The sequence below is a fragment of the Zea mays genome, chromosome 6, assembly GCF_902167145.1.
Source record: "Zea mays cultivar B73 chromosome 6, Zm-B73-REFERENCE-NAM-5.0, whole genome shotgun sequence".
Classification (NCBI taxonomy): Eukaryota; Viridiplantae; Streptophyta; class Magnoliopsida; order Poales; family Poaceae; genus Zea; species Zea mays.
The window spans coordinates 64,191,716-64,198,741 of NC_050101.1; positions in this window are offsets into that span (position 1 = coordinate 64,191,716).

The following is a 7,026-nucleotide window of genomic DNA, read 5'->3' on the forward strand; positions in this document are numbered from 1 at the left end:
GAACCACTCGTCCTGTCGCATTAACTCTGCGGCAGGACAGGCGGCACCTTTGGCAGGCGAAGCAGGCGACGCTTGTCCTCCGCCATGATGACCGCGTCAAAAAAGGTGCGCCACGTCATTCGATTTCGTATCCTTTTCCACTTCCTCTTTCTCTCTCTTGCCATAGGGACCGGGAAAGGGGATACTCCGAAAGGGATCCTTCTCCGCGAAGGAAGCGGGCCCCGAGCCCCCCTACTGATCAGAGGTTCGAAGGCTGGCCCCTCGGAAGGGTTCAACAGCCGCCTCAGAGCACTCGGGCTCCGCGCCCACTACTGGTCAGAGGTTCGAAGGCTGGCCCCTCGGAAGGGTTCAACGGCTGCCTCAGGCCACTCGGGCTCTGCGCCCACTACTGATCAGGGGTTCTTAGGCTGGCCCCCGAAGGGTTCTGACAACCGCATCAGAGCACACAGAGCGAGGGATGACCCTGGGTATGTTCGATACATAATCAAGGCTCGGGCTACGCTCCCGAGGTACCCTAGGACATTTTCGAGACCGACGGGAACGATTTTGTAACAGAATCCCACCAGAGGGAGGCATCGAGCCCTCGGACCCCGTCAAAAGGGGACCGGGTCCGGCAAATCACCCGCAGGTACTTTTGGAGCGCGCCTCCAGGCCACTAGCCGACCCCTAATGAATGGGGCACGGGCGTCCACTCGGATTACCCATTAGCAACTCACTGGAGATACCATGTTCGGCGCCCTCCGAGGGCAACATGGCGCTTTCCCCCCTTCTCCTTGCGGAAAGGCGACGTAGGGGTGTATGAAAAAAGCCGAGTCTGTCCTTGACCGTCCTCTTGGTCTGTGCGGAGGCTCGGGGGCTGCTCTCGCAAACCCGGCTCCGGCCAAACCGTTGACAGCGTCAACATACCAGCCCGAGAACAACTAGACCCGGGCTACGGCCAGTTCGCATGAGGGAACAACTAGACCGGCCGAAGCATCACGAAACGCGCTAAGACCTCGAAGGAGTCAAACCACTCCTCTGAGGCCTCGGGGGCTACACCCGGCGGGTGCGCTCGCGCGCACCCACCGGAACGAAACGCAACCGAGAAAGGCCGGTCCCCTTGCAAAAAAGTGCGACAAAAGCCTCCAAGCGAGTATCAACACTCCCTTCGAGGCTCGGGGGCTACTGTCGGGGACCATAATTAGGGGTACCCTCAAGACTCCTAATCTCAGCTGGTAACCCCCATCAGCACAAAGCTGCAAAGGCCTGATGGGCACGATTAAGGTCAAGGCTCAGTCCACTGAAGGGACACGATCTCGCCTCACCCGAGCCCAGCCTCGGGCAAGGGCAGCCGACCCCGGAGGATTCACGCCTCGCCCGAGGGCCCCCTCAAGCAACGGACACACCTCCGGCTCGCCCGAGGCCCAGTCTTCGCCGAGAAGCAACCTTGGCCAGATCGCCACGTCGACCGACCGTATCGCAGGAGCATTTAATGCAAGGATGGCCTGACACCTTATCCTGACGCGCGCTCTTTAGTCGACAGAGCCGAAGTGACCGCAGTCACTTCGCCGCTCCACTAATCGACCTGATAAGAAGACAGCGCTGCCTGCATTGCTCCGACTGCTGTGCCACTCGACAGAGTGAGGCTGACAGCAGCCAAGTCCAGCCTCGGGCGCCATAGGAAGCTCCGCCTCGCTCGACCCCAGGGCTCGGCCCCCGTCTCGGCTCCGGAAGACGACAGACTCCGCTTCGCCCGACCCCAGGGCTCGGACTCAGCCTCGGCTCCGGAAGACGACGAACTCCGCCTCGCCCGACCCCAGGGCTCGGACTCAGCCTCGGCTCCGGAAGACGACGAACTCCGCCTCGCCCGAGCCTAGGGCTCGAACTCAGCCTCGGCCTCGGAAGACGGACTCGACCTCGGCCTCGGAGGAGCCTCCACCTCGCCCAACCTAGGGCTTGGACCGACCACGTCATAGGAGGGGCCATCATTACCCTACCCCTAGCTAGCTCAGGCTACGGGGAACAAGACCGGCGTCCCATCTGGCTTTCCCCGGTAAACAAATAATGATGGCGCCCCGCATGCTCCATGACGACGGCGGCTCTCAAGCCCCTTACGGAAGCAAGGAGACATCAGCAAGGACTCGACAGCCCCGACAGCTGTCCTTCCGCAAGGCTCCAACGCTCCTCCGACGGCCACGACATCACATGAACAGGGTGCCAAAACCTCTCTGGCTGCCACGACGGCATTTACTTAGGGCACTAGCTCCTCTCTGCTAGACACGTTAGCACACTGCTACATCCCCCATTGTACACCTGGGCCCTCTCCTTACGCCTATAAAAGGAAGGTCCAGGGCTCTCTTACGAGAAGGTTGGCCGCGCGGGAGAACGGGCCGACGCACAAGTCTCCCGCTCTCTCCCACGCGGACGCTTGTAACCCCCTACTGCAAGCGCACCCGACCTGGGCACAGGACAACACGGAGGCCGCGGGTTTTCCCCTTTTGCCTGTCTCCTTCCCCCCTTCGTGCTCCGTCTCGCGCTGACCCATCTGGGCTGGGACACGCGGCGACTCTGGTGAACTCACTTCCACTGATTGAGTTGATGGCTTCGTTCAACAACCAAGCTGAAGTATCTTCGGCTACGAAGCTGCTGGTGCTTCCGATATGTAATATCCACTTTGTAAGAAAAATCCAAAAGGAGAAATTAAATTCATATATATGTATGTATGTTATCTCTACTTATCATTTCATGTGGACACCTCACTTATACAAATAAATAATTAATAAAAAGGCACTCAAATAAATTATGCATCATGTTGGGTTTTGTATTTTATGAGCATATTGTGTCAATATAAAATAATAATGTGACAAGGAATATATTAAAAAGTCAAAAGTGGAATTTAAAGACCTAAAAGAGAGTCTAGAATTTAGAGAACAGAAGCAAACAAATATTATGTGATAGAAAAATATGAATAATATATATACATCTCCAAATCGAAGCTTGTCATGGCACAATATAATCTCAGGATAAATTTGTCACAAGTTTGAACTTAAACTAAAATTTAATATCGAATTCAAGTTGGATTTGGGAATAGAGAAAAGAAAAAAAAGAAAATAAAAGGAAAAAGGAAAAGAATGCCTGTTGGGCTGGTGGCACCCAATTCGGCCCATTTCTTCTTTACCAACTGCGCGGTCCATCTATCCATACGCGCGCTACCAAGGGGGATATCGCGCCGACAGGCGGGCCCATGTGTGCAGCGGCAGTCGCACCCATGTGACCATTTCCGTCGCTGTTATGTGGGGCCCGTGCGCCAGCGTGTTTCTTACGCCACGCAAAGCTTGCGTTCCGGAACTCATGCCCACATTGTCAGCCTTCTCAACGCCATTGCCGGACTCCTGAGCTCAACTACCGTCGCTATTTCCTCAGCGTTTGACTCAGAAAACCTCGGCTTCATGGATAAAAACCCTGTGCGCCGTTCTATCCCTACCACTGGTAATCACTTCCAGCTAGGGCGATAAACTCGGTCACCGGAGAGTGGAGAAATAGGAAGGAGAGAGAGAGTGCGACCACCATAAACGCACTCGGTTCTGGTGCGGCGGCGGGGACCCTTGGGTATCTCGGCATCGAGGATTCTCGGTGCTCCCGTCGTGTGGCGAGCCCTCCCATCGTGCTCGTCGGCCTCGCCCTCGTCTCTGCGGTGGTAAGACACGTCCCCCTGGTCGCAGTTGCGAGCTCCTCGGATGACTGTATCGGCAGCGTGTGGTAGTGGTCGCTATGCGGGCTCATGATGGACAACAAGGCGCCGTCGCGGCAAGCGCGCGCCGTCGGCTCGGTAAGGGTGACGGAGGTAGACGAGGTACTCTGGTCGTTAGATGGCCATCGTGGGGCTTCAATCGTGCGAAGGTAATACTGATTCGGTGAGTGACGGTTGACCGTTGATCTACGATCGAACGATCGAGTGCTTTGAGTGGGATTCGGAAGTTAGTAACCGTTAGATCAACATCCTGGGGCTCTAGTTGCAGACCGATCTGTTGCGGCGATGATCTAATCAGAGCCGTTCGTTTGTAATCATACGGCTCTCGGCGTTGGATATCCCTTCGCTGGGACAGTTTACTTAAGAGTCCTCAGGCTTTCTGGATTTCGAACTCGCCGTCCATTGCGCTGTGCACTGAGTCTTGGTGAATTTGCGAGTGAGGCCCTGAGTTTCTTAGTAAATGGCACACAGTCCAGAGATATGAGGGAATGTAATAATTAACAATAGAAATTGATTTTTATAAAAAAAATAATCATTAGAACTTGCATAATTCATAGGAAATTCATATGAACTCCAAATTAACCCATTCCATTTTCTAAATTTTTGTAATATTATTGTCTATCACTTGGAATCTCTAATTTGACATGAAAATAGTAAGAAAATTAATTTCCCACTTAATCCTATTTTAAGCACATAAAACCTTTGGAAATTCATAACTTAAAATCATAACTCCTTACTAGTAACTCCGATCGTAGTAGTTCTCGAGCCCGCGATGTTGTAGCTTCGAGTAGATCATTATTATTCGGTTTGTACTTATGTTTGGTGTGATGTTAATTTTATCTATACCATGTTTGTTTGTATTGCTACAACTAGCGCGAGGCTTCGAGGATCTGAAGAATCACCCTAGTAACTGGAATCTCAAGTGCTAGGCAAGTTGTGCCCTTGATCCACTTATGTTACCCAATAATATTCTTTATTATCACTATTCAATGCATAGGCTTAATTTTGATGGGACCCAATAGGTCACCCTAGTCTGTTTATCCATTTTACCTTGTTTATCCCTGAATCACTTGGGTAGCTTTTGCTATTGCTTTACATGGTTTTGGATTAATATTTCATTATATCCATGTTCCAATTATGTTGTTATTTTATTTATGTTCATGTCAAGATCATTAAATGTTAATTGGAACATGGAGCTTAACTTGAGAAACACGTGCCACCACAAGGGTTTAATGGGACGCCCTTGGCCAACTAACTAGGAAAGCTAGTGGAAGACTACCTTACCCGAAAGGGGCAAGGGCAGTTGGGGATTGCATGAAAGGAGGTTCTCGGGTTGATTTTGCTGAGATGGTGGTCAGACGGGGGATTCTTGCAAGTGCTCTTCCCATAACTGTAGCGGGTTTTCGGAAGCTAGTGGAACTTTGTAAAGGCCTCGTAGTGGATCCCTAGCCATTCACCTCGGTAGTGTCTAAGGGTCTGGCTAACCCTGGCGACATGGGATACACGACTTGTGGGTACAGGGTACAACCTCTGTAGAGTGTAAAACTGGTATACTAGCCGTGCTCGCGGTCATGAGCAGCTCAGGACTCTCGCATGATTAAATTATGAAACCTAAACTCAATTTGTCATATGCATTGCATGGGATTTGTTATTAATTTTGTTCTATTATTTTATTATGGTTTGGTATTTACTTACATTTAGTAACTGCTAATAAAAGTTGACCAACTTATTAAAAGCAATGCTCAGCTTTAACCCCTATTGTTGACCAGCCTTACACTTCACATGAACTCCCACATTTGGTGAGTTCATGCCACATTATTCCCCACAAATTGTTGAGCTATGATCATGTGTGAGCTCACCCTTGCTGTCTCACACCCCCCACATGAGAAGATTAGGTGGTTCGAGAGGAGCCATACATCGAGGAGTTTGATTCGATCTAGGTGGTGTCTCCCAGTTGACTTTCTAGCGCCAAGGAATGGATTCTAGATCCTGTTATATTTTTCTTTTATTTTTGTAAGTCTTTCGCTATGTAATAAGTACTCTGATTATTGTGACATTTATCTCTATACACTCTGTTATTATATGTGTTGTCTTCTTTGGCGCATGTATGAGATGCACACGACTTTGTCCCTTAAAGCTCGGGTGTGACAGAAGTGGTATCAGAGGAAATGTTGACTGTAGGACAAAACCTAGATAAAAATGGACAAAACCCTTACCTACTTATCTTACTCTGATTCTTTCAATGCTCATCTTATTCTGATCCTGTTTCACCTTTTGCTGTTCTACTCTGATTAATCTCACCTTTTCTACTCTGATTACCCTTATCTTTTCTACTCTATGACATGATGGATTTCACACCTTGGAATCCTACATTTATGACATTTTTAAGAGATAGGGAATCTAAGACGAAACTAAAACTATTTTCTCTATTTAAAATGTTGGTTGATTGTTCTGATGATAAATGCTTGATTTGCTTCTTTGATTGATTGAAACATTATAGTTGGGCATCTTAGCATGTACCACCATAAGGTAATGTATTAGCTTTTGTAGATAACAAACTAATCTACTTAGCTAATAAACCCCCCGCAGTAACATTCCTCGTAATTACTCGCCTTGTCTACAATCCTTTCTTTCTTACACTGTGTTCCTAACCCAGATGGGCTACCCCTATAGTGTTAGAAGAGAGCACTATAGATGTGATCCTTGGTACATGGTTAAGAAAGGCAAAGACAGTATATACACTATGCTAAGGGAACCGTAGAACTCACCAGTTCCAAAGCACAAAGATTTGAAGTTGCAGTAACTACCACCATCAGACTAGCGGCATTCTTATTAGATGAGAAGTTTGTGGGTGACAACATCCGTGCAGTTTGGGATTTTCCGGATGTCTTTCTAGAGGAGTTATTAGGGATGCCACCTGATAGGGAAGTTGAGTTGGTCATTGATCTCTTACCTGAGACTGCTCCTATTTCTAAACGGCCATACAGGATGTCTGTAGAAGAACTAAAGGAACCTAAGAAGCAATTAACGGAATTACAAGAGGCTGGGTACATTCGTTCAAATTCTTCACCTTGTGGAGCGCCGGTTCTATTTGTATAGAAGAAAGAAGGATCACAAGGGATGTGCGTGGATTATAGGTCTCTTAACGACGTCACTGTGAAGAACAAGTGTCCATTACCCTGCATTAAGGATTTATTTAAACAGATGAGAGGCACAAGGGTATTCTCGAAGATTGATTTCCGATCGGGTTACCATCAAATGAAGATTAGGCCATCGGATATTCCCAAGATGGATTC